Below are 26,751 nucleotides of genomic sequence, written 5' to 3'. Positions count from 1 at the left end.
AAAGGTTGAGCAACCACTTAGAATCAAAATACAACGACAACCTATGCACCCCTAGATACATAGTCAAGTTATTATAGAGATCAACACATCTCCAAGCCACAAATGGGAAGGGCATACAAATGCAAAACAACAAAATGGGGATTTTTTTCTTCCTTCCTTAAATTATGGAGTTGCCTTTTTAGGTAGTTTCATTGGCCTAACCAAAAAACAAATTCTATATTTTCATCATAAATATTAATTCTAGAATGGCTTTTCATCTACAATTCCATTGTGTTCCCACTTTTGATGATATTATAGATATGGGGGTCACCATCTATAAATCCCTTGTTGCCAACATTTTGGTTGAGAACTATAATAAAGACAAAGATAACATAATAACTAAACCAATGAAAAAAACACAGGGCTAAACCAAAATGTTATCAAATGATGCTCGGTAATTAAATCCAAATTCATTTAGAGCTCGAACATGTACCTAAATAAAAATATCCTAATGTTTCAAAATGTCCAGCAACTAGCACATGTTATACCACAAGGATATTCAATAGTCCAAAATCATCAAAAACATATGTACACTTCCTTGGTGGAGCTTATCAAACTAGTATTTCAAAAATCAGTTGAAGCTAACATTATTAAATTCCCACATACCATAATTTTCAATGACAATGCACCCAAACTTGCATTATTATTAGATTATTTTTTTTAGGCCTTCATATCTTCTAGGAGGTGTTCAAATAAAGTGTATTGTAGATATTTTTTGCTTCAAGTTTACATAATAATTAAAACAAAGAAAAATAATTGGCTCCAAATTTTTATTTTTATTTGAAATATAAAATTTTATTTTAAAAGTATAAAAATAAACTTTTAGTCTATTTGGCTAGTTTTTATTTGAATCTTGTGTGTGCAGGAGAGGAGAGTTGGGGCTACAATACATATGGCATAATCAAGTTTTATAAGCAATCCTAGTAGAACCCTCATTGGCATAATGACTACAAGGATCAATTGAAATACAAGGCCGCCCAGAAAGCATCCAGCTAACCGTAAATTGAAAAATGGAGGGAGAGAGAGGACGAACAAGTGCAAGTGTCAACAAATCCACTATAAGTGTTGCATTCTATATTTTGGTCAACTCCCATTAATCTTCAAATCTACTATAAAATCCTTCCAATTTACTAAACAAGGTTGAAATGGTATTGTGTATTTTTACATTGAGTGGGTAAGGCTTTCTGGGGCAAAAAAATTGTATCAGCTTTGATGGAGTTCGTAGGCATACATCTCCTTCATGAGATTGCCTAGGTTGTATGGGATTGGGCATGAAAATCTCTTTCATAGGGTTTGCCCAACCATTTTATGGTTCTTACATTATTTTAATTTATTTTTTGATGTCAATTTTTGTCATCAAATTGTACAACCATGCTTTCCATTCCTTCCTACTTCAACATTTTGTTACAAGAGAAAGTACCCAGCGATGTACTATAGAGCATAATTATCAAAGCATATTAAATTAGTTTGTCACAACACTAAGACATCAGTCTTATGAAATACACTGTTACTAATTATCATATGGGTGTTGTATCATCCTTAAATGTTTTTCAAGTTCTCTTAACATTGTCTTCAAGGACTGTAACAAACCCCTCACTCACAAGGTTTCCAATTACATTGTGAATATCATTGAGGTTGACTTCCTCGGATCCCTCTTTGTGTATTTACTCTAGTAACTTTGTTATATGTGTTGATGATCCCTCTGCCTACATCTTTTCCATGAGAAGAATCCTAACTAATGAAACAAGATTGGCTCGTCTTATTCTTTCACTGGCTGAAACTCCCATAGTGATGAGATCCATGTCAATGCTCTCAGTTGAATGATCGATGGCAGATTGTTGAAGTGCAACTTCAAGTAGGTGGAATGCATCTGCCACATCACACCTTTTGACGCACTCAGTGAATTGAATGCATGATAGTGCTTCATTAATTCTTAAATCAACCTTTCAATTTGATGAGGTGTTGTGATATCCCTTTTTCTATTACTAGGAAAGTTGCCCTTACTATGCATTTCAACATAACCACAGATCAGAACCTCTACAACTTCATCAGATGTTTTAGGATGTATATGGTGTCTTGCATAAGTGATATATGAAGTTAGGGTTGGGAGGTTCAATGCATCTAGTGTTTGGTCCTCAGGTTCATCATAATGTAATGAAACAAGATGCCTTGCAAGGCATCAACTTGTTTGTTCATTAGCTTTATCAGGAACTAGGTAGATGAGATCATACCTGGAAAGCAAGGTTGGAGGAAGTTGGATATTATCAATATTTGATAGTCTAGGGTTGTAGTGTGAACTGCTAGGATTGGCACAACCTAAAACCGATGTCCTTTCATTAAGAGATGCTATGATCCCAACCTTTGCAATTGACACTATTTACTATTCCATAACCTCATGTAACATGCTACGAGCATTATCCAACATCTTGTCAAACTTATCTATGCAACAAATAACCCTATCACTCAATACCAGTGCTCTACTTTCTAGAACTATTTCACCAGTTTCAAGTTCCATTGATACATAAGAAGTCAAACCAACTACAAAACTTCCATGACCACTTGTATAAATGCCTTGAGGAGCCAACATATGCACATACAAAAGTGTTATTTTTTTTCAAATTGACTAGGGACGGCTTATTGGGGCAGAAAATTATGTTTTTTGCAAAACCTATGACAAGTGTTGTGCCTTATGAACTATTCATTATAACTCTAATATTCTTTTAAACATATTTAATTGCAGTTGGTGTATTAATTAATGTAACCTTTTGTGTTTCAACTCTAGAGGATTTAGAGGGTGTTTAGCATGTTGAGCATGAGGCTATAAGACAAGATTAGGAACATGATGTGGCCCTATCCAGTAAAGAGCACCAATATAATGTTCTTTTAATTAATAAAATACTTGTAACAATAATAATAAAACATATCAATTTAACATTTCTTTGTTATTACAATAGACCCCCCTTGCAGCAGCCTCCATGTCATGAATACATGAGTAGGCATACATTAAGATCACTAGCAGAGGGCAAAACAACTGAAGGGGGGAGGGATGATTTATAAAATGATGCTCCACTTATTCATTATTTAGCTACAAAAAAGAAACCAAAAAAAATGATTGTAATCATATTATGACAACCATATTTTTGATAATGTAAAAACTTAAAAAATGAATGTTATATGTTATTGAATGAATGTGTATGTTAATGAATGAATTTAATATGTTAGTAATGGATGAAATAATTAGTGTTATATGTTATTAGTGGATGAATGAATTAATGTTATATGTTATTATTGGATGAATGAATGATTAATGTTATATGATTGGGTATGGGGAATTGAGAGTGATGTGTATCTATAAATTGACATGATTTGTGGAAGCTCTAACCTTATGTTCTGTAAACTTCATTTTTCAATGATATAAGTACCTGGTTGCTAGTGTTATGTGACCATCCAACACTTCTGGACAAAGACAAAACACATGGCATCTTTAAATAGGCCAATCCGCACATGCCACTACCTTACAAATTTCAAAGCTCACTAAGAATCTTTTATTTGAATTAAGGTCCCGATTTTAGTCATTTAGTCATTATTTTCATTAGGGTTGCCCATATAAACAAGTATAGTCAAATAATTTATTAAAGAAAGCTTCATGCATTGCGATAGTGGTGAAAATATATTTATGTAGGGTACCTTATAGTAGTTCTCCCTATTCAACGACATCTTGTAGGGTGCCTTAAGGTTTTGACTAAATGAGGTTCAAATTTTACAAATTTGTAATGTCCCCTAGGGTAAATGACTAAAAAAGGTTCTGATTTTAGATGTTGATTGGATTTTGGAAGCAAAGACCTTTAACCTCTATTGATCTGCAACTGCAAAATGGAATCAGAAGATACTAATAATTATATTAAGGGTTGCTCATATAAACAAGTATAGTCAAATTAGTTATTAAAGAAAGATTTGTATAGTGAGATAGTGGTGAGAATATATTTATGTAGGGTGCCTTATAAAAGTTCTCCCTATTCAACTCTTAAGTCCTTGCTGGCAAGATACTCATTAGATTTTGGTCAAAAGATAAATTCATCCAAATCCAAGGTATTCATCCTTAACTCTATTTGTCTTGTAAATGCTAATATTACTAGAGTCCTACACTTCCAATGATAGAATTACCTTGAAAGTAGTTTGGCATTCCTTTCTTCATGGTTCATAATAAATCTTTAGACTATCAAAAAAACATTCAAATCATAAAAAGTAGGATCTCTAATTGGAAAGACAACTGGTTATCAATGGCATCTAGAATACAAATGATAAAATCAGCTCTTGACACCACTACCAATTGTTACATGGTTGTTTTAAAAGCTCCCAAATCAGTAGTCACAAAATTAGAGAGTTACCAGAAATTTCATTTTGAAAGTAAATCTAGATTTTAAAAAAAACTGTCTAATCTCATTAGCAAACATGAGTTTAGATTTAAGTCTAAAGGTGGATTGGGTATTCACAACATCTCAGTGATAAATTTAGGTCTAGCTACAAAATTGGTTTAGCACGTGTACAATAAGCCTCATACCAAATTATGTAAATTTATGCAAAAGAAATACCTTTATTCTTCTAATCCTAGAAATAAGTTTATAGTTTCTAATCCTTAATTTTATTATTATTATTTATTATGAAATCATTAAATTATATTTCAAAGTAGGGACATTATAGTCCGCCCTTCCCAAATTTACTTTTCCTCAAGCAATGTTGATTTTAATTTTCTCAAACAAAGGTGAGAAGCATGAAACATCTATGACCTTCATATCCCATTTGGTTCACTCTTGTTATTCTCATATTGTAAATTAACTAAAAATAGAGAGCCAAACATAGAGCATACACTTGAAAATACAAAGCATACACATGGATATATGAACCACACAGAGCATACACAGAGTATACACATGAATATACTCATTGTTAGACCCTTCTTATTGGTTAGAATGCATTCATTATTGTATTGCTTGAAAATACAATATTGATCCATAATTGATTGATAATTTATGTATTGTACTACTTGGAATAAAAATATTGATCGATAATTTATGTATTGTATTGCTTGGAAATAAAATATTACAAATATGCAAGTATAGGTGGTATTGAAAAACCACCAGAGTTCTGCCACCCCCCCCAAAAAAAAAAACCACCCTCAAAACCACCATCCTAGCAAAAAAAAACCCTACTACATGTAGAATCGGCATACTAGAACTACTAGCAAAAATCCTCACGTACATATAGAATTGGGGAGAAAATAGTCATAGAGCAAAAATATACAAATAGACAATGCAAACTCCATAGGCCATGGAAGGATTAACCCAGAGGAAGCCTATACTCCAGTTCCTCATAGAAGTTTGAGAGTCATTTCATTGTCTGGGAAGTCTGGGGTCTTGGTCGCAACTCTCAACCCACCTCTTCTCATGCCACTTCATGAAGAACCCCTAAAACCTAATGACATTGGTTCAACCTTTTGAAAGTTTTGAGTGCCTAACACCCGTGAAAAGAAAGAGCTTTGCATCTTGCCTTCAAATCATCACCAGCCTATCAAATGAATGGTAAGGGTGTCATCGAACCAGCTACCCCTGCCTCAAGAATAATTCCCATCATTGGGACCACATGAGCAAACACACTATCTAGGTTTAATGGATACCTTGAGTCAATTACAACTCTCAAGGCATTTTTCATCTTGTCCACCTCTATCTCAAACTGGAAACCTTAGGTTGCAATCAATGAATATGCCTCTTGGTTCTTCCTATAGAGATGAGTTACATGGACAATTTCCTCTCCCAGCAGCATCTCCAAAACCTCATACAAGTGCTCATCCTTAAATGAAAACAAACCTTTTAGCCTCCTATCCATGAATCATCCAAGAAATGGGACTAATTTCTTGTTAGCATGGAAGGAGAAATTGGCTTCCACATTGTGTAAGGCACCCAAGACAACTCTACATACAACATTATACCAATAAAATGGTACTCCAACAACACTCTCTCCAGTCCAATCAAGATTTAAACACCTCACACTCAATTATGACAGCCATTCACCGTTGATGACAATCTCTGCCATCATTCCTCTGAATGTTATAGTTCATTCACATAATTCATGCGCACAAGATGACATTAAAGTTTATAATGCCATTTCGCAAACCCACGTTCTTCCTCCTTTTAAAATGGTGACCTTTTCACCAATTATCATGTGGTAATTGATGCCCTTCGCAAAATAGCGTCGAGTTTGCTATTTCGCAATCCTTTCTTTTGTCTTTCGCGAAATGGGGATGTATTCACCATTTCACAAATTGTTATTTTAGCTTCGCAAAAACAACGACATGTTCTCTATTTTGCATCCTTCATATTTAGACTACGCAAAATAGCAAAAGATTCGCCATTTCATATCCTTTGTTTTTTGACTCTTGTGAAATCAACATCCGACGATGTTGTTGTATGTGCGACGATAATTTTGTCAAATTGGCATGCTCCACATCGTCGCAATTATGATGAACTAGTTAAATATCCAATGAAGTTGTTGTATGTGCGATGATATTTTTGTCATAATTAACAATGTTTTGTGTTGATTGTTCATCGCAAGACTAACAAATTTTTTTGTCAATATTTTGATGAAAATAGCTCGCATTTTTTCGTTAAACCATCCAACGACACTTGGTCAAGAGTTTGACAAAAATAGGAATGTCGAACAAGTGACAAAATTTTAGTGATTAAATTTTTGTTGAGTATTTCACCAATAATCCGAAGATAGTTCGTCAAAATTTCAACAAAAATGCGTCGAAAATTGGTGCCAAATATAGTTGTGGTAACTACCCCTGTAGCTATTACCGTATCAAATTCTAGATAACCCCTAGTAAACATTCCTTTTTGTGAACTAGATGAATATGCACTAATATAAAAGATACAATAGTAGCTCTAGGAAACTAGAATTTGTATGTTCTAGTGACTACCTTCTAACTACATCAACTCTAAGGTAGCCATTGGCAAATTCACCTCTATGAAGTAGGTGATTGCCTATTAGTTTCTTATAGTATCTATTTATCGGTCATTAGCATATTCTAGTGACTACCTAACACTACATAAATATTCCAATGATTCACGCTTGTGAAGCTCATGCTTAATAAGATTTATAGTAGTGAACAAATGGATAAGTATGTAACACAATCGACCTATTTAGAAGTCTATTCATGTATTCTTTTTAGTCTAAGGTTAAGCTTTACAAGCATATAATAATCACATAGAACTACCTCAAGGTGGCATCAACTCAAAATGTACCCTAATGAAAATACCAACTATAAGGTAGTCAACCCATTCACTTCCTTTAGCTTGCTAATTAGAATCAAATTATGTGTTTAATATAAGCTAACATGTTTTTGTAACTCTTTTATAACCATTTATTACCAAATTTCAGCCTCATTTAAATCCTATAAAAGAGGAAAGGTCAAGAAAATTAGGAACAAACCCAATCCATAGAGTTATTTCCACTCGATCCTTCCCTTATGGACTTGAGGACATACAAGTATCATTCACCAAAGAACCACCTACATACACACTTTCAAATGAATCAAAGTCACATGCAATTATCCTCACAATGTTTCTTAAAAGATACCTACAAATAAGTTCCTATAACCAAGGTTCTCTTACGTACTATGTCTTACTCCAATAGGTTTCCCTTAAACAATTTCTAATAGTTGTTAGTACTTAATGGCCAACAACGGATTTTGTAACCATTAAACAACCTTTACCACAACACATATCTTAAATATATTTCTATGTTGAATTAGAATCTTTGTAATATTTTTCAAAAAAAACTCGAATAAATAAGGTTTGTCTTATCAACATAAGAGATAAGCTTATTACTCAAAGGAAATTACCTTATTTTACCTAGATACATATAAAAGTCTTTACCCCAATATGCAAATACCATTCTAGAATTATATATAGTACATTTGTTTTATTTTGGAAGAACACAAAAGTATGTATATATATTAATCTAATAAAGTATAAGAGTTGAATAGATATAGAAACAAAAAATAGGGAGAAAATCTCAAATAGGTGATGAGAAATAACAAAACCAACCCAAAAACATGGTTTCCACCTACAAACTATATGCATTTAACTAGGATAGATAAGCAAGTAATCCACAATAGAAACACCAAGATAACAAGAGAATAGACCAAGTGAAGAGGAAATATAGAATATTTGCAAAGCTTTTACCATCCAAAAACATACTAAACCCATAGAATAATAGGCCAAAATTTTAACAAAAGGCTTGGGATGAAGTCCCATAAACCTCACTCCTTTGTGGTATCTTTAATTTTCTTTACAAACTTTTTGATGTCCCTAAAATCCATGACTCAAACCTTATTAATATGTTCATCGGCCTCTTTCACACCCAAATGAAAATTACATTGGAGGATCCTGGGATGACCAAAAAATAAACTTTTCATCTTGTAGGACTAAGAATTATGATTGCCTTCTTGATTAATGAGGAGAGACAATTCCCTATACCTATTCTAGATAGCTCCAATCCTCAATGAAACAATGTTATCTGTGAAAGAATACAATGCTCTACCCAATGTTTGATCATGTTGGACTTTAATAGAAATCTTTAAAAAATCATACATTGATATTATTTTAGGCTTCTTTTAGAGTTCTACTCTTTGGAATAATATGCCATTATTATTCTCTCCTTCAGAAAGGTCTAAACCCCTCACAACCACCCCAAAAGCATGGTTAGCATTGAATTCATCATGTACAAATTCATATGTAATATGGGACAAAACATTATAATATTGATAGAGGTTGTAGCAATTGAAAGGAAAATGGATAGGAGTTGAGATGGAAACAAGGCACAAGGAGATTGAGGAGAAAGGATGTGGTCTCCAATCAAGTCACTAATGGCATCTTCCATGGATGAAGATTTGAAATAAAATTAAAAGACTCAAAAGATGTAAAGAATAGATTGAAATTGATACTAGGGACTCCCAAAATCTCATTGGTATTTGATCCTATAATTGTATGATGCATAAATTCTATTTGCCTTATTTACTGAATTCACCATGACAAAGAAAACTAGCAGTAGGCAAAAATGAACAAACTTAAGCTTCCCTGGCAATATTAAAATTAAGTTGAAATGAGAAAGATAACCAAATGGAAAAACTTAAAAGGTGTAGCCACATGTGTGAATTTTTTTTCATGAAAACAATTGTAGAAGAATGTGAAGATGGAACGTTTAGAAATGAACATTAATTAATTTGGTAGGATTTGAAGACTTCATTCTCATATATAATAAAGATTTTCAATTTCACATTACACTTGAAAGAGCTCCACATACATCTCTTTATTTTCATGGCTGCGTGATCTAATATCTAGCATGGGCAAAATAAATTGCCTCACATGAGTTCAAGTGTGATAAGTGACACAAATGATGAGCTAAGATATAAAGTCGAAAGATTCCAGTAGGAATGTGATGTAACAACATGAAATGAGATCACCACAAAAAAAATAGAACACATCAAATCTACAAAACTAAAACATAGGTTAGAAAATATTTAGTTTAATTTTTCCCTCAGTTCCTACACCAGATCTACAATATTAACAAGCTCTTCGTGTGAGAAAAAGGCTTCCCGACTATTGAGATTAGCTCCAATATTGACAAGATAGTCTGCAACTTTATCTCCTTCTTTGTGTGTACGATAAATTTGATAATTTTGAAAGAAAATAATTATTTCCCATTATTTTAAAAATATGTATTTTAATTGCTAGTTTGATGACTATTTATGAGCTAGAGCATTGATAGTTATCAGCGAATATCCTTTTCAATAAGTAGATTGGAAATGTTAAGCCTCTTTTCTATGTTAAGACCTAAAAGAGAGGCCTTAGCTTCTGCAACATTAATAGAACCATCTAGAATTTTGCATTCTAAAGCTTCTAAAACCCTTCACTTATGTGATCTAAGAACATGGTCAAGAGCCAAACTTCCAGGATTACCCTTTGCAGCTACATCAAAGATATTTTTTGTGAATCCTAAAAGAGATGGTTTACACTTAATTGACTTTGTATCTATCTTTCGTATAAAATTCCCCAGTACCCTCCCTTTGAATTGGGGGGTAAGAGTATTTTCATTTTGATGACATATGTGAATCCCAAGAAGTAACCAAGGAGGATAAATGCCTTGAATTGGGAGTTGAGGCTTTGACGTTTTTGAAAATTACTTTTTCAGTTTCTTGAATCACATTTTTAATAGAGTGAGATTACTTAGGAAATATCCTTTTTATTCCTTTCCCATCAAATATTTAAAATTAATATAGGTGGATAAATGACCCACATTTCTACCAAAAAGGACTTCTAGTGAAGTGAAGGCGAATTCTCTAGAACTTCTTGTAAAATTATTTGGAAGTGGAGTTGTCCAATGTAGTTTTCTTTGGATCCATTCCCCAAAATTAATATGAAAAATTGCATTACACAAGGAGGTGGTCTAACGTTTCCATAATATGATTACATAAAACATAATTAAAATTTTGACCTATTCCCAAGTATGCAAGTCGATCACTGGTAAGAATTTTGTGATAAATTATAGCCCACGTAAATACTCTAATTTTGGGGAGTGTAGTGTCCCTCCCTAATTCACCCTCTATGAGAGGTTGTGATAAACACTTTTAGATTTTTTCATGTTCTGAATGCTTCCTATTGATGAATACTAAGACACGGGGGGTGAATTAGTATACCAAAATTTACTGAACTCAAACTTCTAAACAATTTAGTAGATAACCGGTAGAACAGATTCACTAATAAACCGGTTAAGATAAATGAAAGACAAATAGCAAATAAAGCATTCACCCACAAGAGCACAATCACCATAACACAAGATGTTTGACGTGGAAACCCAAATGGGAAAAACCACGGTGAGCAAAAACTCACAAGTAACTATCTGCAGAATAGAAACCAGACTGGTTAAGGTCAGACTAGTTAGGGTCATACAATATTCTTCACCAGAACAAATTTTGTTAGGAATCTAGATCTCTGTTAGGAGATAGGTCTTATTAAAGACTACATTGTGAGAGGATTTTAAATTCACAATTGTGAACCACCTTGTTAGAGGATTTACAAAGGCTTTCCTAGGCCTACCCAGTTAAGGGTTTTAGACTTGTCAAAGATGTGAGTAATCAACAAGTGAGTGATCTAGATACTAGCACAGTATGCTTGGTTAGATCCTTTATAGCTCACTGTTAATGCATTTCAACATTACTTCAGTCTTCAATATCTCCACACTCTTTTTCTTTACACAGACCTAATCTTCTCTTCTATGATCGCACATACAAACCCTCATCCCCTCCTAAAATCTTAGACATGATGTCCATATAAAGGAGCCTAATTTCATGTTGGTCCAATATGATTAAATTACAAGTTCCTATGTTCAGTGCATGTAGACATATTTGGTAACACAACACAAAATCAATGCCAAAGTGTCGGTGGATGATAACTCATCACAGAAATACCAGTTCGTAACTCATCACAAAGTAATACTAGTTCATACAATTTACCGATTACCAGTTGTCAAAAATGAAGACTGGAAAAATCTTAACTACCACTTTGTTCCTTTGTACTACTTGAGATTCTCGAACCGCTTGAGGTCTTAATACCACTTGAGGTCTTCATACAATTTGAGACCAGTAAACATCTTCTGCAAAACACCAATAGTCTAAAGACTATAATACATAATACTAGTTGGAACAAATACCGGTTGAGCATAACTCATACATCAAGAAAGTGTACACAAAGCAAGTGTGTGTCCATCAATGACAATCACAACATCATCAAAATGTCAATAATCTCCCCGTTTGGCATTGATGGCAACACTTAGCAAAATTTAGACATCTAAGTGTTTTTACAACAAAAATATGCCATATGCAAAATTAATCCCCCTAAGCATATACACTATCCCTTTGCAAAAATTACAATGTATACTACTCCCTTAAAGAGGTAACATGAAAGTATACATGAAATGGTAACATTGACCAAAATTTTAAATACTACTCCCCCTTTGCCAACAATGACAAAGTACTACCAAATAACCCCTGTGTCTCATTATTATTAAAATTGAGTAAATGTTTATGACAATAAGGAATGAAACTCGTCAAAAACAAATTTAAAATCCTGCATAAAAGTCTTCATGGTTAATGACCATGAATCAAGTAATGAGGTAGAAACCTCACTCTCAGTCTGCATCTGAGATACCCATTCTTCCATGGCATCAATGGTGCTCATCTCTTGAGTTACCGTTAAGGCTTCCATATTCAGAAAGCATTTCTGAAGAATTTGCAGTCTAGGAAATAAGACCAGTTGAAGCTCCTGCAAATCTCTTGACCGATTGTTGATCTCTAATTCTATCCTGGCAGTCTGAAGCTGATAATGATGAATTTTTTTCCCATATGTAGTGAATGAGTCATAGGGCAACTTGAAACTATTGATGTATGCTTGGAACTCCGATTGGAGTTTATCTTTCTGTTTGAGCACATCATCACATAATAGATGGGGTTGACTGATTTTGTTCAACAGTAGTTTGCCCTCATCCATAGCAACACTTACATCCTTCTGTTCTTTCTAAAGTTGAGACCAAAGCTCATTCAGTTTCTTGACTAAGGCAGTGTTGAGTTCCTTTTCATGCTTCTTCTTTGCATTTTCTTCAACAACTTCATCCAAGAATTGGACTTGGTCCTCTACAATGGTACATAGAAGTTTAAGCTTTGATAGAGAGGAATCGGTACTGGGGAGGTTAGTACCGGGAATCAAACTAGTAAGAGTATCAACCACAATTTGAATAACATCTTGTTCCTTCTTCCCCCTCAATGCTTCCAATCGTTCATGTGCAAGCTTTATGCTTTGGAGCAACTCTGATTCATCTGCAGATTGGAGATCAATAGGACTGGCGATGTCAATCGGTTTGGCTTGACTGCCGGTTTCCTTGGGAGTCTCCGCTTGTTTGGCTTGTTTTTCTTCTGTCTCCTCTGCTGCTCTTTTCTTTTCTTCTTCTTTCTTCTTTTGTTCCTCTTCTTTTTTTTTCTTCAGTTCTTCCTTCTTCTTATATTCTTCCTCCTTTTTCTCCTCTTCTTTCTTCTTCTCCTCTTCTTTCCTCTTCTCCTCTTCTTTCCTCTTCTCCTCTTCTCTTCTTCATGTTTCCTCTTGTCTTCCACTTTCTTTTTCTCCTCTTCTTTCTTTTTCTCTTCCTCTTTCTTTTTCAATTCCTCTTTCTTTTTCTCTTCCTCTTTCTCCTCTTTCTCCTTATCAGCCCTTTCCTTGTCCAGTTTCTCCTTTTCTGTTTTTCTTTATCCCGTTTCTCCTTCTCTGTGTCCGGATTGACATCTTCAACATCTAATGCATCCACATCAATAGTGCCAACCTTTTTTGTAACTCTTTCTCCTTCACCATCATATACCTCATCCGATTTGGCTGAGGATAGGCTAGGTTCTTGTTCAACTTTCTTATTAGCCTCAGACACTTGATGTAATCTAACAACAACTTTTGTATGTAGATGAGTGTCCTTCTCCACTTCAGAGGTTATGCCTTCTAGTAGCCCGAGTCTTCTTCTTCTCATGAAGAAGAGACCTTTATTCTTTTCCATTATCTCAAACAATTCAGAATTGGAGGCATCGAGAAAGTACTGAGCAAAGACTTTCTCCCTTATTTCCTGTTCTTTCTCAACGGCAATGCACCATTTATTGTCCAAAGAATTTTATAAAGAATCAAGTGTCATCGATCTAATTTCATATGGCGACCGAGCATTAACACACAGATATTTATCATTTCCTGCTCTACTTCTTCCTTCTCATTATCAAAAAAATCATCAAAATATTCTTTTGTCATCAAGCACCTTTCTCTTAATATTCTTTAAAGTCCTTTGACAATGTGTCAGAGGCTTATAAGAAGAGATGTCTATATTTACTGGTGCTGATGATGCAGGTGCATTACCGATAGACTTAGCCTTCTTGCTTGATTGCCTAGTTTTCTTAGGCTGCACTTCCAGTTCGGTATCCTCTGACTCCGGTGAGTTGTTTTTGGTCTTCTACTTCCTCTCAAATACTTTAGCGGGTGCAACTTCGGTTTCTTCTTAGTAGGTGACCGCTTGGTCACTTTTGGGTTGGCTGAGGTAACTGATGCAAATACCGATGGCACTGCCTTGCCCTTTTTCACTATAGGATCTTCAACTGGTGTTACTCTCTCCAAGTAGGTGTCAGTTCACTTTTTATTAGCATCTAGAGGTGAGGCAATCGGGGTAGAGGCATACCCATCCAACATGTCATACATCACTTCATACCCCATAGGTTCTACTACTTCCTTTCTTGGCTCTACCGCTTCCATTATGCATTCATCTACCTTTATGATAAAGCAGATGTCATCTTCATATTTCTTTACAATATCTCTAGAAATCCTGATCCTTTGGCTCATTTTCTGCCTGAATTCATCAAGATATTTATTCAGAACCTCAGAATATTTGGTTCCCACTACTTGGAGACTTTCCCTAATTTGCTTAGTGACCGGTTGGTCAACATACCATTGAATATCACCTACTCCAAGAAAATAGCCTTGAAAGTAGAAAAATATACCGACCAAAAGTTGTCCAAACCTGAACCTTAAAGCATTATCCTGTTTAATGGACTTTAGGTTCAATAGCAATTGCTTCTGCAAACAAGTACACAAATCAAATGAGGCATCTTCCTAAATCATTTTGTAGGCGGCATTTACTGCAGCAGCGGGGACAAAGTTTATTGTATTGGCATAAAACACCCGGTAGCTGATCACCATGCAAGCATACTTAACCAAGTCATCTTTGATGAGGTTGATAGTCATTCCCCATTGGTCACTCAGAGAATTAGTGAGCTTAGTCATTTAAGTCTTGATGACCTTCCTTAAAGTTGGCACCTCACTAATGTTACAGAAATCGGTGACGACATGAATTGCTTCTGGTGTGATATTATGCGTCTGCTCGAGGTACATTTTATCACCATGTACTCTGCTCAAGATGATGCGGATGTGATCTTCCATGAACTCTTCAAGAAAATAAACTGCATTGTGTAGTTTCTTCCTCTCTAGGATGCTATATTCCAATTTGATTTTCTTGTCATCCCCACATAATAGACCTAGCTAGGAATGGATCACTAGGGATCCTAGGTCTTCCAATTTGCAATCAATACGCTGAAATATCTTTCTCAACTATGACTCCAATGGGTATCTAGGATAGGGTATTGTATTTCATCTTCTTTTGAATAAAAATCGCTGAGTCTACAGGTGCTGTAGAATTGGAGTGCGATGCAGAAGCCATGACTAAATGATAGACAAAAATTTCAAGAAATACCATCACACTTTGAAATTTAGGGTTTTGCAATGTTTCTCACAACACACCACTTCGGTTGTTGGATTACCGCTTTGGTGTCCTTCACTTGATTGATTGAAAATGATCTCTGAATTCTTCTGCAAGATTTTTAATTCACTTTGACTTTCTAGACGAATCGCTCTTGTTGCTCTACACTTGAAAATTCTTCGCTTGAAAATAGATATGTGAGAATGGCGTCAAAAATCCCTTTTAAACAATCTTTCACCTACGATAATAAATGTTCCACCGCTAGGGTACAAACCCTAATTTTTCCTTTTACCACTTCAAAATATTCTGTCGATTGACAGGTAACGTATACCGGTTATGGTCTTTACCGATATAAATTGGGGGTTCAAATATTTCATCGATATGCTCCCCCTAAGCTTTTCTGAAGCTCAGTTTGTCAGTTCAGAGACTTCCACACTAGGTGCAGAAACCAGTTCATCTTGTGACACTTATTCAGGTTTCTTTTTCCATGTTTTATTCATTCCCACTTGAATAGTTTCAACATCAATCTTCCCTTCTGGAGTGATTGGTATATTATCCGATAGGTTCTTTCTCATTCTGTAGGTTCTGGCAGTGTGTCCCGGTTTGTTGTAATGATAGCATACCATTCTAGGTGTTCTCCATGGTCCATTGTTCATACTACTATTCTTCCTTCTACATGTTGCAACAGTGTGACCGCTACCATGACAGATCAAACATGTTTCTCTCCAACCAGTTGCCGCTTGATAGCCACCACCACCTGACTGATGGTCATAGGCATTATACTGGTTTGCATTCCGGTTCACAGTGGGTTATGGGATAACTCCTTGAGTCCTTGGAGGGTATCTCCCAGTGTTGTGCAAAACAGACCTGCATTCAAATGCTCTATGCCCAAAATTGTTGCAAGCATAGAAGTTTCCATTGAATCTATTGGATCTAGGCTTATTGTTTAGAAAATAAGGAAAGTTATTGTAGGCCTTGCTTCTACACACATTAGCAGTATGTCCTTTGAGACAATTAAAGCAAAATACTTTAAACTTTTTCTTACCTTTATCCTTTGATGTTGGTTTCTTCTTTGATGCTACATCTTTTGTTGCAGAGGTCTCACCTTCCTCATAACTCGAGAAACCAAGTCTAGTGGTATTCTTTACTGTTTTTGTTGATTCAAGCTTTTTCTCTAGCTTAACAATACTCTGATTGAATTTGGCAAGTATCTCATTTGTTTCAGTAAGTTCTTTGGAAATAGAATCATTGGATTCCTTCAAGGTTGCATTCTCTGAAATAGCCATGTTTAGTTCACCTTCCATTTCTTCTTTTTCCACTTTACTCTCTTGGAGATAAGCGGTAAGGCCACTGATTTCTTGCTTCAGCTTGGAGATCTTATGATCTTTGTCTTTTACCAGGTCTTCAGCTTTCCTTTGGTTCTTAAGCTCTTGGCATATTCTGATAGTCAGTCCTTCCAGCTCCCTTATCAGGTTGGCATTAGATTCATTCAGTTTTTCAACTTCTTCAACTAGGGCATCCATGTCTGCTTCATCAGAAGAACTATTTTTAGTAAGCTCCATTAGTTTCTCAGCATGCTCTCTTCTTTTTTCTAGAGAGGCTCTATACTTGACTTTGAGTTCATCATATGCTCTCTCAGTCTGAGTGAGGCGATGAGTAAGTTCCCTCACAGTGAGTTCCCCCATATCTCCTTCCAAGTGGTTAGACTTATAGAAAGGTTGCCTCTGATACCAATTGATGAATACTAAGAGGGGGGGTGAATTAGTATACCAAAATTTATTGAACTCAAACTTCTAAACAATTTAGCAGATAACCAGTATAACAGATTCACTAATAAACTGGTTAAGATAAATGCAAGCCAAATAGCAAATAAAGCATTCACCCACAAGAGCACAATCACCATAACATAAGATGTTTGACGTGAAAACCCAAATGGGAAAGACCACGATGAGCATAAAGTCACAAGTAACTATCTATAGAATAGAAACCAGACCGGTTAAGGTCATACAATGTTCTTCACTAGAACAGATCCTGTTGGGAATCTAGGTCTCTGTTAGGAGATAAGTCCTGTCAAAGACTACCTTGTGAGAGGATATCAGATTCATAGTTGTGAACCAACTTTTTAGAGGATTTACAAAGGTTTTGCTAGGCCTACCCAGTTAAGGGTTTCAGACTTGTCAAAGATGTGAGTAATCAACAAGTGAGTGATCTAGATACTAGCACAATATACTTGGTTAGATCCTTGATAGCTCACTGTTAATGCATTTCAGCATTACTTTAGTCTTCAATATCTCCACACTCTTTTTTTTCACAAAGACCTAATCTTCTCTTCTATGATCGCACATACAAACCCTCATCCCCTCCTAAAACCCTAGACATGATGTCCTTATAAAGGAGTCTGATTTCATGTTGGTCCAATAGGATTAAATTACAAGTTCCTAGGTTCAGTGCATGTTGACACATTTGGTAACATGACAAAAAATCACCACCAAAGTGTAGGTGGATGATAACTCATCACAAAAATACCGGTTGCTAACTCATCGCAGAGTAATACCGGTTCATCCAATTTACCAATTACCGGTTGTCAAAAATGAAGACTGGAAAAATGTTAACTACTGCTTTGTTCCTTTGTATTGCTTGATATTCTTGAACCGCTTGAGGTCTTCATACAATTTGAGACTGGTAAACATCTTCTGCAAAACACCGATAGTCTAAAGACTATAATAAATAATACCAGTTGGAATAAATACCAGTTGAGCATAACTCATACATCAAGAAAGTGTACACAAAGCAAGTGTGTGTCCATCAATGACAATCACAAAATTATCAAAATGCCAACACCTATTTCATTCTTAATATGAAATTTCTCTTTGACAGTAGTGGATTCATTATGATTATTGTGTTGATTGAAAGCTCTAGTGTGATTATTAGAGTTAGGACTATGTTGAGCTTTGTAATTATTGCACTATTTAGGACATATGGTTCATTATTATTTTTTAGGATGATTTACCTTGTGCTAGACATTTCATATTGACAGATGAGACATTATAATGTCATGTGGCTAACAATATATTCAAGGCTATTATAATGAGGGACTTAGGATTGATGATTTATATGCTCTCATTATGCATGTGAGGTCTATATTTTGTTATGTACTAACCTCAGTTCATGTTTATATCATGTAATGATGATGAAGATGATGCTATATTTGTCATAATTGTTCTACTATTGCATTAGTGAGACAGATGATGCCATACCACAGGTTTGAGCATGCCTTCAATCCCAATGCCAAGTTGATTAGAGGTTACATGAGATACTATTCTATACTTAGGTTTAGCTGGTATATTGTCAGTTTTGGTGTCTTCGCTTGAGTTGCATTGTTTAGTATTATGTGGTATTCCATGTTACCCTATGTTGGGTTGCCTTGAAGAGTTATGGTTATTAAATAAATTATTAGTTAATTAATTGGTTTATATATTTTATTAATAGTAAATTAAATTAATGGATGGCATTGATATTACATATAAATACGTGTTTAATTGTTAAGGGTTATTATTTATTAATGTTATTTTGTGGATCATAATAATTGGCATTTATAATTATGCATGAAAGATTATTTATTTATTATATTTTATATGTTTTTGGGAGATATTAATGGTATTGAGTTTAAATTATATTTGTTAGAGCATTTCTATTTATTTGTCCATTTAATTATTTTTTCATTGTTTATTTATCTATATATTGTTGTCTTATTTATTTATTGTTAATTTAATTGTTATTATTTATTTACTTACCCCTTCTTATGATTGACCTTTTTGGGAGTTTTGCTTGTGAGATAATATTATTTATTTTTTAATATTTTTTTTATAGTTTAACATTTATTGGGATTTTGATTTATTTACTTTATTTATTAGCCTTTTCTATTTTATTTATTGGTGAATGAGTTTATTTATTATTCATTGTTATTTTATCTTTTATCCATTTGTTTATTTATTTATTATTTACTTTACTTACCCTTTTTTACTATTGGCTATGAGATTTGGAGATTAAGATAATATTATTTTATATTATCATTATATTGATTTTCAAGATGGTTGGTAGGAAATATTATATTTTGGATTATTTTGATTGGTTGGGAAGGTTGCATAGTTTCTAGTTGATTTTTATTTATTTGGAGATTTGAGATGTTTGGGAAGTTGCTTGGTTGGAGAAATTTCTGAATTCTATTTCGGATGAACATTTTTATGTGAATTGAATTGGATTTTGGAGTTTGGCTTGGATTTATGGAGGCTTGATTTTATTAATAGATTGAATATTTGGGCTTGGTTGTGTCTCTGCAACAATATTATTTTTATAACTTCTAATTCGAGGTTGGATATTTTTAATCTTTCTTATGCATTTATATTTGAAAATATTTAATTCACCATGTCTATTGTAAAACAATGTGCTTGTGTAAATAAATGGTTGATGTATTTACTGTGTTATAATCTTTTGATATTTGTTTATTGGTATTTTAGAATTTTAACTCCTATGACTCTACATTCCTGTGAATGGTGTTCATTATTGTGTTACCATATGCTTGGTTTGTTAGTTCTATTATTCCTTGGGAGTTTTAAAGTTCCCATTCCTTGTGGATATTTGTAGTGTTGTGAATTTGGAGTTTGGTTTGTAGTTTGTGTTGCCAGGAGGATTTGACTCTATGGATTACTTTTTTGTAAAATATTGGGAAGCCTTGTACATGTCTTAGATGTTTGTTTTGAGGTTTATTTTTTTGTAAGTGTTTATGATTGTTTTAGGCCTAAAAGTTGTTGTCGAATGTTGTAATTAGTTTTTGTATAAATTTATAACTTATTCGTTCATTTATTTTTTCATTTTCTGAGACTTTTTAGCCCCCTGACTTATATGTGCTATTGTTTGCATCATATGCGTTGAACTTTTTGATGGATGCACTATATTGGGTACTTTATGCGAGCTAGTATATACTCTATATGCATTGTATAATTTTGTATGTGTTCTTCTATAGCACAAAAGTGCTAGACTATCTCTTAGATGCATGATTCTTGTGGTTATATGCATCGAACTGATATCTATACGCGTTCAACTATTTTTCATAACGGCTGAGTTATTTTGTGAATGTGTTGTTTCACTCTACAAATGCACAAATCTACTATATTTTATTTCATGAGTCAATTTTTCTTTCTATTATATTTTTTGTCAGTCCAAAGATTGACTTTTGAATCCTTATAAGTTCCTATGATGTTTCTAAATTGATTTATTTAATCAAACATGGTATTTATGCTATTTATGGATTTAACAAGATGAATATGCCTTGTTTATTATTGGGCTCATGTTGGATATATGTGATATTATGATTATTGGATATTATGTGATTTGCATGATGCCTATGTATGAGTCTAGATTATTGGCATTTTGATATGCATTTATTATGATTTATCATTTTGATATAGATAACCCTAGATAATCAAGTTATGTTTATGTGAGAGCCCTTGTTTATATAAGAATTTGTATGTTGTTACCCTAAGGTCTAGGAGCATGATAGGGGGAGTGGGCTTCCAAGTGAGTGGTCGAGTTAAAAAGGATTAGATTACCAGGACTCCTTGTCATAGGTGTCAGGGTCTAGACCATTGGGATATCTCATTGGGATTTTTGTTATGTAAACAAGTTATAGCTTAATAAATTAATCTTAGGTGGGATGGGTAGTAGTGATTCACATTAATAAGGGAAGAAGTCGATTTATGGTTCCACAACTCATGGCTCTAGAGTGCTAGTATAAACTCGAGATGAGCTTTGGGAAGGCCTTGGTAATCCAAGAAAACCAAACTCCCTTGATTTACTCAAAGGTTGAGACAATTCTACAGGAGTATAATGGATGCCAATAAAAATATCCCAACTTTCCCTTTTCTATTATGTGGTGATAGCATGCGATGACACTCTTCCCTACATGTAGATCCTAGTTGCTTATGCCTTATTTTATTGGGCAGCGTTTGGGAGTCTTATGATTTTGATTTACCCTTGTGATGTCATTTGGGTTATTATTCATGTTGATGTTTTCAGTTGAGGATGTTGTTATTTTTATGTCATTTGGTAGCTAGGTGTCAGCCTAGATCTAGAGTGTGTGTGGTATCTTGTGTCATTCTCTAGAGCATGGTGGATGGTTCCTTATCGTTCCAAATGGTCAAGTGGTTTGATTCCTTCTTCCATTGTGATTTTCCTCTTCATTGGATGTTTGAGTGCATGTATTCTTACCTTTTTAGCATGTTTCTTGGATTCTTGGAGCACTTGTAATTAGAAGACGTATTTGTATTCATACATAATCAAGATATGGATATAGTACATTGTGACTATGGATATTGTAGTATGTGATGTTGTTATAATCCTGCTAGATATACAATGTATCTTGGTTACTCATTATTCATGTAATTAGAGGTTGAGATTCATGGTTGAATAAAATATGTTATTTGGATTAGAAATATGTGTATTTTATGTGATTCATTGGGAATTATGTTGTAGGATTGTGTGATATATTTTATTAGAGAATAGAAAATGATTATGCTTTAGAATTGATACTTGGAATTGTATGGATATATGATGGTTGGGAATAAGTGATTAGAAGCATTTGGATTTGGTGTTCTAAAATAAACCTATAGCATAGAAGTGAATTGGGTTATAATTGTATATATATAATGTCTTGTTAAATAGATGTTAACTATGATATTAGGAGAAATGATCACTAGGAGTATTGTAGGAAATGATAGTCTTGTAAAACTTTCTTGGTAAACTAGATGGTTACTATTCTTGTTAATAGAGATATGGTTCTTTGTTGAAATAGGTTATCTTATTTCTATCATGTGTAATGGTGATGTGAGATATGAGTTAGATTTTTATGGTTTTATCTTTTAAGAAATGGATAGAGTTGATGAAATATATTTAATATTGTTGGCTTGATGATGATTGTAATGAATTCATCATATGTTGTCATTGATGAAACATATACACACACATATGTTTATATTGTCTAATGATATAAATTCAAGTTGTTTACACTATAACTGGTATACGAAGAGGTTTATCTCTAACCGGTACTTTGTGACAACCAGTATATGCATAGAAGACAACCAGTGGATACACATTAATCGACAACAACATGAAGATTCAAGGATAATGGTTCATATATTTAACTCCAATTGGTATTCATTAATTGTGTGATGAGTTATCACAAATAGTGATGAGTTATCCCACCGACAATTTTTGGTTGTATTTTTGTGATGAGTTATGATCACTTGACCAGATATAGTGCACCTAGGAAATTGTGTTATGATTTCTTTGGGCCGACGTGAAATCTAAATGTCTATATATATTGACATCACAATGAATTATTTCATATGAGTGAAAGTGATATGCTGTGTGCGAAAGTCAAAAGAGTTAAGTTGTCAAGTATGCAAAAGAGCAGTTTTGAATATGTTTAGAAGGATCTGATCAAGCAAGTATTGTGCTACTCAGACAAATCAAACCAATCCTGTTATTTTCCAACAATCACAATAGAATTCAAATCCCCTAACCGGGTAAGCTCTAACAAGCTTCAATGTTCAAATCCTCTAATAGGGTGATCCATTAGTTTGGATTCAAAAATTATCCATCGAGGTTACTCCTAATAGGGTACTACCTTTCACAGGCTATAAGCTTCTAATCAAGCTTTGGGATCTCTAACAAGATTCACTCTGAGCAGAGCACTTTGTAGACCCTAACCGATCAGTTATCTATTACTACAAATAGTTAACTTGTGAGTTCCATCTCACTGTGGTTTTTACCTATTTGAGTTTTCCATGTACAAACACTTGTGTTATGGTGGAGGTTTTACTTATTGTGGATGTCGTTATATCATATTCGATTACATGCATTGTGTTTAGAAGTTTTGTTAAGTTCATCTACCAATTAGTGTTTGAAGTAGTTTTATTTTTGGTGTCACTGATTCACCCCCCCTCTTAGTTCTTTTCAAGTCCATCAAATATAAGTAAGATGGCTCATATTAATGATTTCTTTCCTATCATTTAGTTGAATTAAATATTAAGGTAATGTAGGAAGTGATATTGTAGAGTTTTATGATGTTGCTTATATTCTTAGTGACATGTTAAGTAATGGTGTTGAGATACCCTAGGGAATGTTAATCTATGTGATGTTAAATATTTCTTCTTTCGTACTTATGTTATTATGATCATGGTAGAAATAATTATGTGTATCTTTAGATGATGTATGTAATATTTGAGAACATGCTCAGATAATCTTTATGATTAGTTGAGTTACATTTGTTAATTATGATTAAAAAAGAAAAATTGTCTCTATATTTTCTTATTAGTTGGTTAGTTTTCTATAGACTATTTTGGCAAGCATTACATCTGGTATTAGAGCCCATGTTGCAAACACTAGGATCTTTGGTTAAGTTTTTTGTTCTTATTCTTTCATGGTGTGTTATAATTTTTTCTTCAACTTAAGTTGTTCATTGGGATTTCTATTTAGAAAAGGTCATTGGAACCTTTGTGATTTTAGATGTGTATACTTTGTGTTCTATCCCTAATTTTTCCTAGGATTCATAATTTTGCACAACATGTGTATTTATTTCTTATGCATGTCTCTTATATGCGAGTGATGTTTATATGATTTAATGCAGCCTTGCTTTGCCTTGTGATTTCTAGTGGTTACCTGAATGTTAAAGGTTGTTTTTACTCTATAAATTATTATGTTATAGAGTGAGAGAAAATTGTGTGTATTCCCTTAATTGATGCTATAATTATAGGATTATCTTGTTACATTTGAGTATTACATTGATTTTATTATGAATAGAAAGATGAAGTGTTTGTATTATGCATATAAGAATGATTTAGTGTAGATCATGATGTGTAAATTAAAAACTTGCATGAGATGCAACTATATATAAGCAAATAGTAGCTTAATGACACCCTTCACTTTCCTTTACTCTCTTATGTAAAATGTAACGAAGTTAATTGGTGATGTATGGGTACCAAATAGAACTATTGGGTGTTTATCTATGTGTATAATCCTACATGTAAGAAAAGAAACTTTGAATAAATCACAACTTTTAAGGATTTGAGACTTCTAGCTGCATTATAATTTTAGGAGCCCTTGTGGAAGGTTGACTATGCATATATTAGAGAATGATGTAAGTAGCTGCATTATATGATTAATATGACATGTCTAAGAAAGTCAAATTGTCTATGTATAATTTTTGTGTGCATCAATTGATTGTTTGGCAATGTTCTTCCTCCCTCTTTTCTCTATTTAGGTATAAGAGTCATAGTGCATAGGAGTTTATTGATATTAAGTAGAAGCATTGAATACTCATTAACGAAAAATGATTTTTCATACATTAAAAGAGAAGTTTGGACATAATAAATTTGCATTGAAAATTAAAATTTATGTATTGCATCCATGATTTCCATTTAAAAGAAGAAATTTTATGTAGGTAGAATATCTCTTGCATAAATAATGTAGAAAGTTTAAAGAATTAATAGGTTCAAAGATCATGCTATAATATATGTTTTGTATGAAGTAAAGTTTGGGCATTGCATGCATAGTATAGAAAATTTAAAATCATACCATTGCGTCTTCGTTTGGTTTGGTAAGATAAAAGTCTTAGCTTCGTGAAGGAGTTGTGTGATCTTGATGAAATGTTCTACTGGATCAAACGAGTGAATTAAGAAAATATGCTATCTCCTTACCCTATTCAACTTTTAAGAAAGTGATTACTCAATGAATTATAGAAGGATGGATTCAAAATGAATTGAGTGAGGTTGTAATGTGTTCCTAAATGACAATTTTCCTTCAATTGCTAGAAGCATTTAGTTTAAGAATGATTATAGTTAAGGGTTGATAGAAGATGAGTTTGAATATAATAATGTATGTATGTATTTGAATTTTTGTGACATTAAATGTGAATGGAAATAAGGTCCAATTGCAAGTATGGCTCTGATATCTAGTTTTATGCTTAATATAGAAAAATCAGCTAGTTAATGGTATGTTCGAAAATGATCATAGGTGATAGGAGTAGGTGTGATTGGAATCTGATATTAAATTTTTCCTAAAGTAACGAGACTTATTTATTATAAGTAATTTTTCTTGTGTAGATATATGATGGACTAAATTGTTTAATGACATCATGAGGGACATTATAATCAGCTATATGTTATTTATTGTGCATTGAGAGAAATGGTGTATGTTCTAGTATACCATCAAGTGATTAATTAAGGTTCTAATATTTGTTTCTATTATAACTTGGTAAATGTGATCATTTTATAGATACGATATATTGAACATTAGTCATGATATGAGTGTATTACTTGTGCATGTATGAGATACTTTATCTCCTAGCATATGTATTTCTTCATAAAGGATAATTGCCTAGACTTTCATAAATGATTGAATTACATTAAAGATAATAAAAGAAATATGGATATATAAATAAATTTATGGTCTTAAATGTCTAGCATGCACTCTCTAACACATTCAGGGCATTTTACCCTTGGGTGTTGTGCAATAGTTCTGATTAATTAAAAAAGCAAGTTTTCAGGACCCAAAACCTTTAACAAAGGAAATTAGAATAAACACCATAAAGTCCAGCTAAAAGGAATCACAAACATAAAGACTAGCAAAAAGCCAGCAGCCAAAATGGATAGCAAAACTAACAACATCAAAGAAATAGAGAAGGCGCTACATAGTAATTTTCTTCAACAGATCCTCTGCCTTTATCACCAGCTCGTTGTAAGTGGCCCCGATAGCTTTAAGCTCTTCCAGATCCTTGTTGGGTTTCTTTTCCTTCTTTTTTCCTCTCATGCGGGTTCTAGGACCTTGAGCTTCCCCTGTTCCTTCAGTTTTCAGGTCAATGTCTAGGATTTCCTTTTCTTCATCCAGCTTGCTGATAAGAGTGTTGGTGTTGCTTGCTGAAATCTTCAAGATGCTAAGGCTCTGTTCGGAAATGCTCTTTAGACACTCCTCAATTTTGCCAACTTTATTAACAGTGTCTGAGAGAGTTTGTTCATTTGCATCAGAAAGCTTATTCCTTTGTAGCAAATCCTTCTCAATTTTTTCAAACCTGGGATTGAAGGCATCCCTTATATTTTCGGCTTTAACTATGGTGTTTTTCAGATCCTCTATATAGTTGGCCATGGTCTTTCCTTCCCCAGTATTAATGTTTTCCAGGATCAAAACTCTATTGCAGAGTTTTTTATTTTCATCCACAACTTTCTTGTGACCATTAATAAGCCAATCCATAGTTTCTATGAAGCCTTTCAT

The 26,751-nt window shown here is 33.7% G+C and overlaps 1 pseudogene; it reads right to left on the bottom strand.

The window, feature by feature from the left end:
- Positions 1–1,589: 1,589 nt before the first annotated feature.
- Positions 1,590–26,751, bottom strand: LOC131857736 (DNA replication licensing factor MCM4-like; annotated as a pseudogene).

The sequence above is a fragment of the Cryptomeria japonica genome, chromosome 8, assembly GCF_030272615.1.
Source record: "Cryptomeria japonica chromosome 8, Sugi_1.0, whole genome shotgun sequence".
NCBI classification, from domain to species: Eukaryota; Viridiplantae; Streptophyta; class Pinopsida; order Cupressales; family Cupressaceae; genus Cryptomeria; species Cryptomeria japonica.
The sequence above is the reverse complement of the archived record's forward strand: the minus strand, read 5'-3'. Positions and strand labels throughout refer to the sequence as shown.